This window comes from Heptranchias perlo, unplaced genomic scaffold, assembly GCF_035084215.1.
Source record: "Heptranchias perlo isolate sHepPer1 unplaced genomic scaffold, sHepPer1.hap1 HAP1_SCAFFOLD_404, whole genome shotgun sequence".
Taxonomy (NCBI): domain Eukaryota; kingdom Metazoa; phylum Chordata; class Chondrichthyes; order Hexanchiformes; family Hexanchidae; genus Heptranchias; species Heptranchias perlo.
In genome coordinates this window covers 175,529-190,722 of record NW_027139416.1, presented here as the reverse complement: position 1 = coordinate 190,722, position 15,194 = coordinate 175,529, and positions in this window count along the sequence as shown.

The following is a 15,194-nucleotide window of genomic DNA, read 5'->3' as shown; positions in this document are numbered from 1 at the left end:
GGGAGGGGAGCAGAATCAGCGGGGGAGGAGCAGAAACAGGGGGCAGGGAGGGAACCCCCCCATTAGACCTGGATCTCACTCTCCTCCTCCCCCCATTAGACCTCGATCTCACTCTCCTCCTCCCCCCATTAGACCTCGATCTCACTCTCCTCCTCCCCCCATTAGACCTCGATCTCACTCTCCTCCTCCCCCATTAGACCTCGATCTCACTCTCCTCCTCCCCCCATTAGACCTCGATCTCACTCTCCTCCTCCCCCCATTAGACCTCGATCTCACTCTCCTCCTCCCCCCATTAGACCTCGATCTCACTCTCCTCCTCCCCCATTAGACCTCGATCTCACTCTCCTCCTCCCCCATTAGACCTCGATCTCACTCTCCTCCTCTCCCATTAGACCTCGATCTCACTCTCCTCCCCCCATTAGACCTCGATCTCACTCTCCTCCTCCCCCCATTAGACCTCGATCTCACTCTCCTCCTCCCCCCCATTAGACCTCGATCTCACTCTCCTCCTCCCCCCATTAGACCTCGATCTCACTCTCCTCCTCCCCCCCATTAGACCTCGATCTCACTCTCCTCCTCCCCCCCCATTAGACCTCGATCTCACTCTCCTCCCCCCCCCATTAGACCTCAATCTCACTCTCCTCCCCCCATTAGACCTCGATCTCACTCTCCTCCTCCCTCCATTAGACCTCGATCTCACTCTCCTCCCCCCATTAGACCTCGATCTCACTCTCCTCCTCCCTCCATTAGACCTCGATCTCACTCTCCTCCCTCCATTAGACCTCGATCTCACTCTCCTCCCCCCATTAGACCTCGATCTCACTCTCCTCCCCCCATTAGACCTCGATCTCACTCTCCTCCCCCCCCATTAGACCTCGATCTCACTCTCCTCCTCCCCCCATTAGACCTCGATCTCACTCTCCTCCTCTCCCCATTAGACCTCGATCTCACTCTCCTCCCCCCCCCATTTGACCTGGATCTCACTCTCCTCCCCCCCATTAGACCTCGATCTCACTCTCCTCCCCCCCATTAGACCTGGATCTCACTCTCCTCCCCCCCATTAGACCTCGATCTCACTCTCCTCCCCCCCATTAGACCTCGATCTCACTCTCCTCCCCCCACATTGGACCTCGATCTCACTCTCCTCCTCCCCCCATTAGACCTCGATCTCACTCTCCTCCCTCCCCCATTGGACCTCGATCTCACTCTCCTCCTCCCCCCATTAGACCTCGATCTCACTCTCCTCCTCTCCCCATTAGACCTCGATCTCACTCTCCTCCTCCCCCCATTAGACCTCGATCTCACTCTCCTCCTCTCCCCATTAGACCTCGATCTCACTCTCCTCCTCTCCCCATTAGACCTCGATCTCACTCTCCTCCCCCCATTAGACCTCGATCTCACTCTCCTCCTCTCCCCATTAGACCTCGATCTCACTCTCCTCCCCCCCATTAGACCTCGATCTCACTCTCCTCCCCCCCCCATTAGACCTCGATCTCACTCTCCTCCTCTCCCCATTCGACCTCGATCTCACTCTCCTCCCCCCCCATTAGACCTCGATCTCACTCTCCTCCCCCCCATTAGACCTCGATCTCACTCTCCTCCCCCCCCCATTAGACCTCGATCTCACTCTCCTCCTCCCCCCATTAGACCTCGATCTCACTCTCCTCCCCCCCATTAGACCTCGATCTCACTCTCCTCCTCTCCCCATTCGACCTCGATCTCACTCTCCTCCCCCCCATTAGACCTCGATCTCACTCTCCTCCTCTCCCCATTCGACCTCGATCTCACTCTCCTCCCCCCCATTAGACCTCGATCTCACTCTCCTCCTCCCCCATTAGACCTCGATCTCACTCTCCTCCCCCCCATTAGACCTCGATCTCACTCTCCTCCCCCCCATTAGACCCCAATCTCACTCTCCTCCCCCCCATTAGACCTCGATCTCACTCTCCTCCTCTCCCCATTAGACCTCGATCTCACTCTCCTCCTCCCCCCATTAGACCTCGATCTCACTCTCCTTCTCCCCCCATTAGACCTCGATCTCACTCTCCTCCTCCCCCATTAGACCTCGATCTCACTCTCCTCCCCCCCATTAGACCTCGATCTCACTCTCCTCCTCCCCCCATTAGACCTCGATCTCACTCTCCTCCTCCCCCCATTAGACCTCGATCTCACTCTCCTCCCCCCCATTAGACCTCGATCTCACTCTCCTCCCCCATTAGACCTCGATCTCACTCTCCTCCTCCTCCCCATTAGACCTCGATCTCACTCTCCTCCCCCCCCCATTAGACCTCGATCTCACTCTCCTCCTGCCCCCATTAGACCTCGATCTCACTCTCCTCCCCCCCATTAGACCTCGATCTCACTCTCCTCCCCCCCATTAGACCTCGATCTCACTCTCCTCCTCCCCCCATTAGACCTCGATCTCACTCTCCTCCTCCCCCCATTAGACCTCGATCTCACTCTCCTCCTCTCCCCATTCGACCTCGAACTCACTCTCCCCCCCCCATTAGACCTCGATCTCACTCTCCTCCCCCCATTGGACCTCGATCTCACTCTCCTCCCCCCATTAGACCTCGATCTCACTCTCCTCCTCTCCCCATTAGACCTCGATCTCACTCTCCTCCCCCCCATTAGACCTCGATCTCACTCTCCTCCTCCCCCCCATTAGACCTCGATCTCACTCTCCTCCCCCCCATTAGACCTCGATCTCACTCTCCTCCCCCCATTAGACCTCGATCTCACTCTCCTCCTCTCCCCATTAGACCTCGATCTCACTCTCCTCCCCCCCATTAGACCTCGATCTCACTCTCCTCCTCCCCCCCATTAGACCTCGATCTTACTCTCCTCCTCCCCCTGACGATACCGGATTCTTTACTCTTAGTCTGGTTCAGCAAAAACTGAAAGCGAATACACTTGAAAGTTTTAACACAATTTATTAGCTGCAGCTGGCCCGATCTATAGAATTGATTTCAACTCTTGACAGAGTCTGGTCAATCTCATAGAACAGGCAATTTACACAGTCAGAGTTCACACAATTATACATTTTCAGAGTGGGGAGGGACATGAGTAGCAAGGGGTTAAAACCAATCATAAGCTGAGTCTGGGCAAGCCATACTAACTGACATAATGACCGACCACTCACAGGTGATACCTGTTCATACGTCGGTCACAGGAAAGGGAGTCTCACTTATCTCAGGCCTGGGATGTTTTTCGACCTTGTCCGAAATAAGGATCCATTCATTAGGTAGCTGCAAAACAACACTCCCTACACCTGCTTACCCCAGAATTCAGCTTATCATATCGCTTTGCTTGATTCATAATAAAGCATACATTTTCATACAGGAAATTAATAACAATTCAGCTTATCATATCGCTTTGCTTGATTCATAATAAAGCATACATTTTCATACAGGAAATTAATAACATAAACGAATGCTCAAGGATAAACTCATTTGAAAAGCTCATTGTTCTAATTCTAGCTAGCAAAATGGGCCACTTATATTAACCCTTGGTTTACCATACTGCCATTTTGTTATGGAGGCATCTTATTGAGCTACTGAAAGCTTACTACATATGCATTTCATTAGAGGGGCACCTCGTAGGTATTCTCACCCCCATTAGACCTCGATCTCACTCTCCTCCTCCCCCCCATTAGACCTCGATCTCACTCTCCTCCTCCCCCCCATTAGACCTCGATCTCACTCTCCTCCTCCCCCCATTAGACCTCGATCTCACTCTCCTCCCCCCCATTAGACCTCGATCTCACTCTCCTCCTCCCCCCATTAGACCTCGATCTCACTCTCCTCCTCCCCCCATTAGACCTCGATCTCACTCTCCTCCTCCCCCATTAGACCTCGATCTCACTCTCCTCCTCCCCCCATTAGACCTCGATCTCACTCTCCTCCTCCCCCCATTAGACCTCGATCTCACTCTCCTCCCCCCCCATTAGACCTCGATCTCACTCTCCTCCTCCCTCCATTAGACCTCGATCTCACTCTCCTCCCCCCCCATTAGACCTCGATCTCACTCTCCTCCTCCCCCCATTAGACCTCGATCTCACTCTCCTCCTCCCCCCATTAGACCTCGATCTCACTCTCCTCCCCCCCCATTAGACCTCGATCTCACTCTCCTCCCCCCATTAGACCTCGATCTCACTCTCCTCCTCCCCCCATTAGACCTCGATCTCACTCTCCTCCTCCCCCCATTAGACCTCGATCTCACTCTCCTCCTCCCCCCATTAGACCTCGATCTCACTCTCCGCCTCCCCCCATTAGACCTCGATCTCACTCTCCTCCCCCATTAGACCTCGATCTCACTCTCCTCCTCCCCCCATTAGACCTCGATCTCACTCTCCTCCCCCCCCCCCCCATTAGACCTCGATCTCACTCTCCTCCTCCCCCCATTAGACCTCGATCTCACTCTCCTCCTCCCCCCATTAGACCTCGATCTCACTCTCCTCCCCCATTAGACCTCGATCTCACTCTCCTCCTCCCCCCATTAGACCTCGATCTCACTCTCCTCCTCCCCCCATTAGACCTCGATCTCACTCTCCTCCTCCCTCCATTAGACCTCGATCTCACTCTCCTCCTCCCCCCATGAGACCTGGATCTCACTCTCCTCCTCCCCCCATTAGACCTTGATCTCACTCTCCTCCTCCCCCCATTAGACCTCGATCTCACTCTCCTCCCCCCCCCCCCCCATTAGACCTCGATCTCACTCTCCTCCTCCCCCCATTAGACCTCGATCTCACTCTCCTCCTCCCCCCATTAGACCTCGATCTCACTCTCCTCCTCCCCCATTAGACCTCGATCTCACTCTCCTCCTCCCCATTAAACCTCGATCTCACTCTCCTCCTCCCCCCATTAGACCTCGATCTCACTCTCCTCCTCCCCCCATTAGACCTCGATCTCACTCTCCTCCTCCCCCATTAGACCTCGATCTCACTCTCCTCCTCCCCATTAGACCTCGATCTCACTCTCCTCCTCCCCATTAGACCTCGATCTCACTCTCCTCCTCCCCATTGGACCTCGATCTCACTCTCCTCCCCCCATTAGACCTCGATCTCACTCTCCTCCCCCACCATTAGACCTCGATCTCACTCTCCTCCTCCCCCCATTAGACCTCGATCTCACTCTCCTCCCCCCATTAGACCTCGATCTCACTCTTGACCATGAACGTCAGCGAGCCAATCCATGGCCCACACACGATGCCCCATCACTCTCCCCAGCTCTCTCCCACAGTGTTTAGTTTGACGGACTGATTAGTGACAGTCTGGGGATTTCCAGTATTTGATCGGCCAGTGACATCACTTCCAATGATGTCACCCTCACCCGTTCTCGGTGAATGAAATGCGCCCTCACTGAACCAACCTTAGAGCTCAGATTATGTCAAATAGTCAGTGCTGTAGATTTGTCAAATTCAGCCTCAGAGATACGGTTACAGCCCACCCACCCCCGTGATCTTGCAGTGCCCGTTCATGGGGCCGAATATTCGAAGGGGCCCACAAGCCAATTGCTGGGTTGGCCTGGAGTGGAGTGTTTTCAGAGTCAAAGTGAGGTGGGAGGCTGCTCAATGTGGAGGCCTCACTCCCCCAGCAGACAGGGGAGTTTTACAGATCAGGCTGATACTGTGCCATGTGTGATGCCAGGTTCACAATGACTGGCATAAATTGGTGCCATGCAGCTCTCCATAGAGTGGGGTCTGGCTCGCCAGTGGAGATAATCTTTCACTATTTACCCACAGTAAGGTCCCCAGGTCTCACTCACCCCTTTACCAGCTGCTCCTCTCTCGCCATCGCTCCCACTCACCATGTTCTTGCTGCTGCTCCCGACTCTGCCCGACTTATCCCGCCCCGACCATCTCCCCCACCCCCAATCCACAGTCTCCCTCTTATCATCTAAGTCTACGCTGCTCTCGAGTAAAGGGCCATTGAAAGGTCGACCTGCTGCTGCTCCCGAGATGCCCTTCCACACCAGGCACTGCAGCAGGCCGAGTCCCCAGGCATGATGGTGATCGATGAGTATGGGCCATGAGGGTGAGGGCGAGGGGGATAGTGCACCACAGTGACAGTGAGTTCCTCACAACTTCTTGTTGGAGGTGAGGGGTGGGTAGGGGCGAGTTCCTGGAAATGATTGATGGGGCAGTGAAGAAGTGGAGGGTTATCATTGCTCTCCAGGATGACCCTGGAGTAGTCGGTGGTCTTGGCAGAGGAGGGTGAGGCCTGAAAGCGCTTGATGTTGTCCATCCTGATAAGGTGATGGATGGTTAAGTGTGTTGTGCACCGGATACACCCAGACCTGTGCCCCTTGGGCTCACAGAGTGAAGATGGGGGCCAGACCACGGGAAGGCAGGAAGGAAGGAAGGAAGGAAGGAAATAAAGGAACCAAAACACGGGAGCCGATTTGCACACAGCAAGATCCCACAAACAGCAATGAGATGGTGTTGGTGAAGTGGGCAGGGTGGGACTTATGCCTGCCCACGCAATCCCCCCAGCAGCTACTCGTAATGTGGAGGCCTCACTCACCGAGCAGACAGGGGAGTTTGGTTGGAGTTTTTCCCGATCATGCTGAGCATTCGACAAGGTTCCACATCAGAGACTGTTAACAAAAATGAGAGTGTCTGGAATTGGAGGCAACCTATTGGCTTGGACAGGGAATTAGTTAGGAAGTAGGAGACAGAGAGTAGGGATAATAGCTCTGGACTCAAACTGTCAGGATGTGACCAGTGGTGTCCCCCAGGGATCTGTCCCGGGGCCACAGCTTTTCACTATATTTATAAATGACTTGGATGAAGGAATAGAGAGCCGTATATCCCAGTTTACTGACGACACTAAGTTAGGAGGCACAGTAAATAACGTCGATGGGAGCAGAAAGTTGCAAAGGGTCATTGATAGATTAGGTGAGAGGGCAAAACTGTGGCAGATGGAATTTAATGTTGGAAAGTGTGAGATCATCATCTATTTAAATGGTGGAGCAGGCTCGAGGGGCTGAATGGCCTCCTCCTGTTGCTGTAAATGTATACTACTACTCAACATCACTGGGAGAAGGCAAACAATCCCATCACTGTCCATCACCGCACTCCCTGTTCTCTGGGTCCGAACCCCCTCGAAACCTGTTATTGCATTCTAGTGAATCAAGTCATTGTAATCGAAATGAAGACCAAGGGTTTTTGCCAAACACCATTTCATCAAAGGTGAGGCCCCTTTAACTGGACGGGTCACACCGTGAGGTCACAGAGCGAGCCTCACCCTCACACTGAGCATCACAGTGAGATCAGACATCACAAGAGGTTTGTAAACTGGGTCAATTTGAGGCAGGAGGCTGGACAACCAGTTTAAGTGAAGGAAAGGGAGCTGCACTGACTGGGACTAACTGGCTGATCTATCTCGGAGTGAATGGGGTCGGGTAGAGGATCTGAACAGGTTTACTTTGTGAAGAGAACACATGGAAACATCATCAATTAGACAGAAGGTTGTGGTCATTGAAAGGTTTGTCTCAACGTTTTTATCTTGTATCATTATTTGTGAAAGTCACAACGAGTAATATGGACAGTTTAACAGACCCAGTAATATTGATGCACAGTCGGGTGGAATAGTTCAATGTAATGTCACGAAAGGATCTTCCATGGCGTTGCTCATTAGGTAGTCTGGGGCCTGGAGCCTGGTTACTGCTGGTGACTGAGCCCCACTCTCAGGTCCCTCCCTCCCTGTTGTCCCTCACTGACCGGCTGCTCCCAGTCCTTGAGTTTGGTGCTCACTCTCTGTTCTGTAAATGTAGACAGTTGTATCGGTCTCTGGTTAGACCACATCTGGAGACTGCGTTCAGTTCTGGGCACTGCACCTCAGGAAGGATAGATTGGCCTTGGAGGGGGTGCAGCCCATATTCACCAGAATGATACGGGGTTAAAAGGGTTAAATTATGAGGACAGGTTGCACCAACTCGGCTTGTATTCCCTTGAGTATAGAAGATTAAGGGGTGATCCAATTGTGGTGTTTCAGATGAGTAAAGGATTTGAAAGCGTAGATGGAGAGAAACCATTTCCTCTGGTGGGGGTGTCCAGAACAAGGGGGCAGAAATTTAAAATTAGAGCTAGGCCATTCAGGGGTGATGTCAGGAAGCACTTCTTCACACAAAAGACAGTGGAAATCTCGAATTCTCTTCCCCCAAAAAGTTGGTGGGCTGGGGGTCAATTGAAAATTTCAAAAATAGATTGATAGATATTCTTTAGGTGAGGGTGTTAATTAAGTGCGATGGAATGAAGGAGGGTAAATGGAGTCATGATAGAGATCAGCCGTGATCTAATTGAATGGCGGAACAGGCTCGAAGAGCTGAATGGCCCCATTCTTGTTGCTGTAAATGTATACAGCAACTTATCATTGGTAGAAGGCAAATAATCCCATCATTCCCCATCGCCCGTGCACCGTCTTCTCTGGGTCCGAACCCCCTCGAAACCTGTTATTGCATTCTAGTGAATCAAGTCATTGTAATCGAAATGAAGCCCAAGGGTTTTTGCCAAACTCTGTTTCATCAAAGGTGAGGCCCCTTTAACTGGACGGGTCACACCGTGAGGTCACAGAGCGAGCCTCACCCTCACACTGAGCATCACAGTGAGATCAGACATCACAAGAGGTTTGTAAACTGGGTCAATTTGAGGCAGGAGGCTGGACAACCAGTTTAAGTGAAGGAAAGGGAGCTGCACTGACTGGGACTAACTGGCTGATCTATCTCGGAGTGAATGGGGTCGGGTAGAGGATCTGAACAGGTTTACTTTGTGAAGAGAACACATGGAAACATCATCAATTAGACAGAAGGTTGTGGTCATTGAAAGGTTTGTCTCAACGTGTTTATCTTGTATCATTATTTGTGAAAGTCACAACGAGTAATATGGACAGTTTAACAGACCCAGTAATATTGATGCACAGTCGGGTGGAATAGTTCAATGTAATGTCACTAAAGGATCTTCCATGGCGTTGCTCATTAGGTAGTCTGGGGCCTGGAGCCTGGTTACTGCTGGTTACTGAGCCCCACTCTCAGGTCCCTCCCTCCCTGTTGTCCCTCACTGATCGGCTGCTCCCAGTCCTTGAGTTTGGTGCTCACTCCCTGTTCTGTAAATGTAGACAACAACTTACCATTGGTAGATCTCCCATGGCATTGCTCATAGGTAGTCTGGAAGGTGGGGACCAGTTACCAATGTTTACTGGGCCTCACTCCAGTTGCTGTAAATGTTTACAACTACCTAACATCATTGGTAGAAGGCAAACAATCCCATCGCTGCCCCACCGCTCCTGACACCGGCCCAAGGGAAGGGAATTGGATATAAACTTGTAAAGGAGAGATTTGCAGGGCTCTGAGGAAAGAGCATTGCAGTGGGATAATTGGGGAGCTCTTTCAAAGAGCCAGCACAGACACAAGGGGCCGAATGGTCTCATTCTGTGCTGTACCATTCTATGATTCCAGGTACAGCAGTCTCAACCGATGATCCTGAGCTACAAAACTCAAAATTAATTTTCCTCATTGTGATTAGAATAGACCGAGCCAGCAGAGTGGGAGAGAATAGAAGTCTTGGAGAGGGAGAGAAGACATTGACAGAGGAAGAGTTGGAGACAGGGAGTGGATACAGAGAAAGAGAAAAGAGAGAAAGACACAGAGAATATGAAGAGAGCTCAGAGAGTGAGGTGGGAAAACTTTCACAAGAGACTCTCAGAGGCAACTCTTGCAGCAAATAGGCACTGTACCAATTCCTTCCATTCTTTTGAGCTGCAGGCAATATCTGAAACACCGAAAATACTGCATTCTGGGGGTGAGAGGGGGGAGATAGTGGCTGTTTTAAACAGAAAATGGAAATACTGCTCCTGAAATGTTTTTGATGAGGAACAGTTTATTATTTAATTGAACCCAGTGCATTGACACTCTGTTAATTAAAAATATAAAAAGATCTGGAGCTTGGGCTTGGCCTCAGACAATGAGACTGAAGGAGTCGGGGAGATACTCTTGACCCAGGTGTTACTGGTGTCGTCTGGACTTGTCAATCCCTGGGTCCTTGCCAAGGACCTCCCAGGTCAGCTGGTTCAGGTCCTGCCATCTGAAGCACTCCGATAGTGTCAGACAAGCTCCTCTTGTGCCAGTGATCCTGGTTCACCTGAAGGCATGGCAGCCATTCTGGACCTTCTCTCTGATTCTGAAGAAGGTGTCAATTGTCCAACTCCAGAACCGGTGGAATCTTCTGCCTTTAATACTCAGGTGGCATCAGAATCTGTGGCCAGAAACGTTACAAGAAAAGAAACAAGTCATCTGCATTAAGCATTTCCATGTTGAATGGTTTACTATATGTGGGCAGCTATAAAATGCCTGTCGTTGTCCTTGTTGCAATCCAGTGATTTTATGTGTAATTTCTTCTGCTGCCACAGGTACACGGTTGGTGTCAGGATGAGTGAGAGGAAATGGGTGTTTTTATCAAACTCCCCACAGACTAAAGTTGGAACAAAACCACAAAGAACAAGTGGATCTAATACAAGTGAGAGCGTATCCTGACCGGAATCGAATCAATGCCAGCAGAGATACCACAAAGGAGGGAGCAGTGCAACTGAAATTCCCCTCACGCCATCCCTCTGTGTCCCATCCATTTCTCAGTGCCAACTCCACATCTTTTCATTTGCTTTTTAATTGACGGCCAAAAACCAACCCCCAAAGACCCATCTAAACGTGCAGCCAATGACTGGAGATGGTGTTAAACCCACTCTCTCCCTTCTCTCACATTTCTTTCCCATCCCAGACTCCCAGTTTTAGCAAAATGAAAGGGTCGACCCACCAGGTTTATTTTGTTCACCTCCCCGGATTAACAAGACAAATAGATGTCAAGAGTACGGAACTGAAACTAAAAGTTTGGAACTGGTTCATTGATTCTGATGATTGAAGCAATGAAAGTGCCCAGAGAGAACCTTAGTCCCTTCCTCGATTGATTGTGTCTCATCTACAGGCCCATCTGAGGAGTCATTGAAGGGTTGGCCAACAATTTACACTGATCACTAACAGTGAGAAGTCTGTGGGTCTGCAGTTTGGACACTAAGGTCACCGAGCCTGTTATCCCTACCAGCTCTGCCTTGACTTATTCTGACATCTATTTGTATTGTTAATTTGCTCCCCTCCTCCCCACTCCCCTGGGCTGGACCTCCACGTCCAGCCATCTTGTCCCTGCATCGGCATCAAGCACCAACCCTGCTCCAACTCCAGGTTCAGTTCGGCACTGCTCGGGGTTAACTGCACTGGCACTGGAGAGGGCCCAGTCCATACAGTCATCTCCGACCGATGTCGGCTGGAGCTCCACCTTGGGACTGAACAGGAAAGTCTCGAGGGGGGACACTCCGGTTGTTGCCTCGATGGTGTAGAGTGGGACAGGCTGGTTAAAGCCACTCGCCAACCAATCCCTGCCATCCCAGTCCACACCATCGGGTGAAGCCCCGGTACCAACTTGTACCGAGGCCTCCCGGGATAAAGAGGAAGAGTCCTCCTCTGGCACCAGCTGGCTCTGAGGTGTCCGTGCCTTCTGGTGCCAGAATCAGGCTGGTTCCCCCAAGTGCCGCCAGCTACTGTTGGTGAGTCCTTCACCAGAGGCATCTGTCGTGCCCTCTGGTGACACCAACCCAGCCCCGGGACATTGGTCTCCAGTTGGCGCCAGCTCATTTGGGGGCACCTCTCTCGGAGGACTCGACCCCGCTCAGGGTCACCGATGCTGCGAGTGAGTTCCACTTTGGTGAGGGCAGTCCCAGGTCTCCGTTCACTTTTTATAGATCTGTGTCTCCCCCACCCCCCACCACCTTCAGCCGCTCCCTACAATTCCTGAGGGGCATCCAGGTTCCAAGGGCTCTCACTCCCAGGGAGGTTACGTGTGCCTCAGTGGCACCTCCCCCGAGTGGCAGGGGCTCATGTCTCGAGGGTTTAACTCGATCGGCACTTGTATTCATGAGTCTGTTGCTGGTATAGCCGCCCTCATCCCTGTTCCCAGGGGCTAACTATCAACCTTCCCTGTCGGTTTAGCCCGAGGAAGCTGCCCGGAGGCTTCCCACCTTCGGAAGCCCAGTTGGGAGCCTGAGTCAGACCACGACCTCCAGTCACTGAGGCTTATTCATGTATTCAACACAAGGGTGACCCAGAGTCTGAAACTGTCGGTTCCGGAAGTCCCTGTCCTTCTGTTGGTTATGGCCAAGGTAGACAGCATCCATCGTGCCTCCGCCACCCTGCTTCACACCTTGCAGTTCACTGATCCAGCTGGTGAACTTTAGTCGTGAAAGCATCAGAAGGAAGGTCACCGCCCAGGAAACGAGTCCTGTTCCACCCACCACAATCCAAATGGTGGGACATGTGGGTCTGGTGGACCTTCCTGCAGGGTTTGGCACATATCCCATTTTCCCTGCTACCAAATCCACTGGGGCCGGCTTTACTTATTGGCAGGCAAATGGTTCGCAGGTGAGTTGAGGGAACAATCCCTGCCACACAGTGAGGACCACCTTCAGAGAGCATCCACTGCAGCAGCAGGCTGTGTGGGTGCCCTCAATGTAGGAGCAGCGTCCATCGTCCAGTGGATCTTGTATCACCAATTAGCTTGTCTGCGCACCTTGGGGTTCCTTCAGGAACTGTACAGCAACTACTGCAGCTGCCGTTTGATGCTGAGGTCTTCTTTGGCGAGCAAGTGGAGGAGCTGCTGCAGGGCTACAAGCATCTCCAGCAGAACCTTCAGGCATTCCCGGATTGGCACCCAAGGTGGGGGGGACACTTAGGCAACACCCCATCTACAGGCCCCTTCAAAGCTTTAGCTGGGCCGCAATGTCCTTTGTACCATGCCAGCCCGTCATTCCAGATTAGGACCTGGAACGCAGGGAGCTCACAACAAGTAACCTTCGAGACCCTGTCCAGCTCCACCTCCCCAAGCAGTGATCCTGCCTTGATAGCCCACCGCAGATCTGGATGACTGGCCATTTCCAGTCCTTCCATGTGGACGTGGATCACTCTGGATGCTTGGTTCCAGGAGACCAGTAGTGAGTATCCTCTGCGTTAGCAGCTTGAGCCTCCATGTTTTTCACAACGTGGTTTGGTTTGACCATCAGAGGAACCATCTACTACTGGGCATACTGGCAGGTGACATCATGGTCTTCTACCATCCACACTGAGAGTGAGTGAGTGATTGTCATCCAGAAGGCTCAACTGTTGGGGATATTTCTCCAGTTGAGTCTTGCTCCGCCAGTAATGTTTCCACAGGTCTCCTTTGCCACGGCATCTGAACTAGAGCTGGTGGTCCTGGGAGCACAGTGTTCTCCAGGGGTTGGTGCAACAGCCATCAGGGTCTTCAGCTAATGCTCTGACATATGGGTGGAGGTCACATTCAGGGTGAATGGGCTTCTAGGCCAGTGGACACGGATGGGTTCACTTGGCATTTCAACAGGCTCGAGGAGTGAACGATACAACAGGACATTATCCATTTTCAGACTCGGTGCGGGGTAAGTCAGGGTGTCTCCAGACAGACAATATGGCAGTATTCCGGTCTGTCTACAGGGTGGGACTCCCTCCTGGGTCCTTCTGTCAAGATGACACGTTGCTTCCCATTGGTGCTTGAACGATGGGGTGACACTCTTGGTGCCACATTTGGCCGGCGTGGACAACACTACAGTCGGCACACTCAGCTGCTCTGTAGTCCATCCTGACGAGTGGATGATCCACACTGAGGTAGTCCAGAATATCTTCAGGACTTGGGGGGTGACCAGATCGATCGACTTGCTCGTATCACCAGACAATCACCAATCTGCTCGAGGACCTCAGACAGTCAAGGTGGAGGCTGGGACAGTCTTTCATTCTTTTGTTTCTAGATTCTGTTGCTCAGGGTTGCCTGATCTCCAGGATGCTGCAGAAAATTGCAGCAGGAGGTGGCTCTGGTTAACCCTTTACTGGCCTCACAGACCGTGCTTTTCAGATACACCGGTGTTGAATGCTGCCAGTCTGACTTCAGGAGCCCACGGGAGAACGCCAAGTCATTTGAAGATTAAAGACGTCCCTACTTTTTTAGGGAATCTTTCTGCTTCATTCCGACATCCTCCAAACACTGCTGGACACTGTCCAACTGGTACTCAGGGTGAGAAGGGTGGACCCTGCAAGGGAACAGAATCCGGCTCCCAGGACAAATAGGTCAAAGTGAGCGTGATTCCCAGAAATGCTCGGGAACCAAGGGTCCAGTGAGAAGGAGGAATTATTATTCGTAAAAAAATAGTGCTGGAGAAATTAATGGAACTTAAAGCCGATAAATCCCCAGGGCCTGATAATCTGCATCCCAGAGTACGAAAAGAGGTAGTCATGGAAATAGTGGATGCATTCGTTGTCATCTTCCAAAATTCAATAGGTTATGGAACAGTCCTGCAGATTGGAGGGTGGCAAATGTAACTCCACTATTTAAAAAAGGAGGGAGCGAGAAAACAGGGAAATACAGACCGGTTAGCCTAACGTCAGTAGTAGGGAAAATGCTGGAGTCTATTATAAAGGATGTGATAACAGGACACTTAGAAAATATCAACGGGATTAGACAAAGTCAATTTGGATTTATGAAAGGGAAATCGTGTTTGACAAACCTACTGGAGTTTTTTGAGGATGTAACTGGTAGAATAGATAAGGGAGAACCAGTGGATGTGGTTTATTTGGATTTTCAGAAGGCCTTTGATAAAGTCCCACATAAGAGGTTATTGTACAAAATTAAAGCACATGGGATTGGAGGTAATATACCGGCATGGATTGAAAATTGGTTAACAGACAGGAAACAGAGAGTAGGAATAAATGGGTCTTTCACTGGGTGCCAGGCAGTGACTAGTGGGGTACCGCAGGGATCAGTGCTTGGGCTCCAGCTATTCACAATATATATCAATGATTTGGATGAGGGAACCAAATGTAATATTTCCAAGTTTGCTGATGTCACAAAACTAGGTGGGATCGTGAGTTGTGAGGAGGATGCAAAGAGGCTTCAAGGCGATTTAGACAAGTTGAGTGAGTGGGCAAATACATGGCAGATGCAGTATAATGTGGATAAATGTGAAGTTATCCACTTCGGAAGGAAAAACAGAAAGGCAGAGTATTATTTAAATGGTGATAGATTGGGGAATGTTGATGTACAAAGGGACCTGGGTGTCCTTGTACACCAGTCATTGAAAGCAAACATGCAGG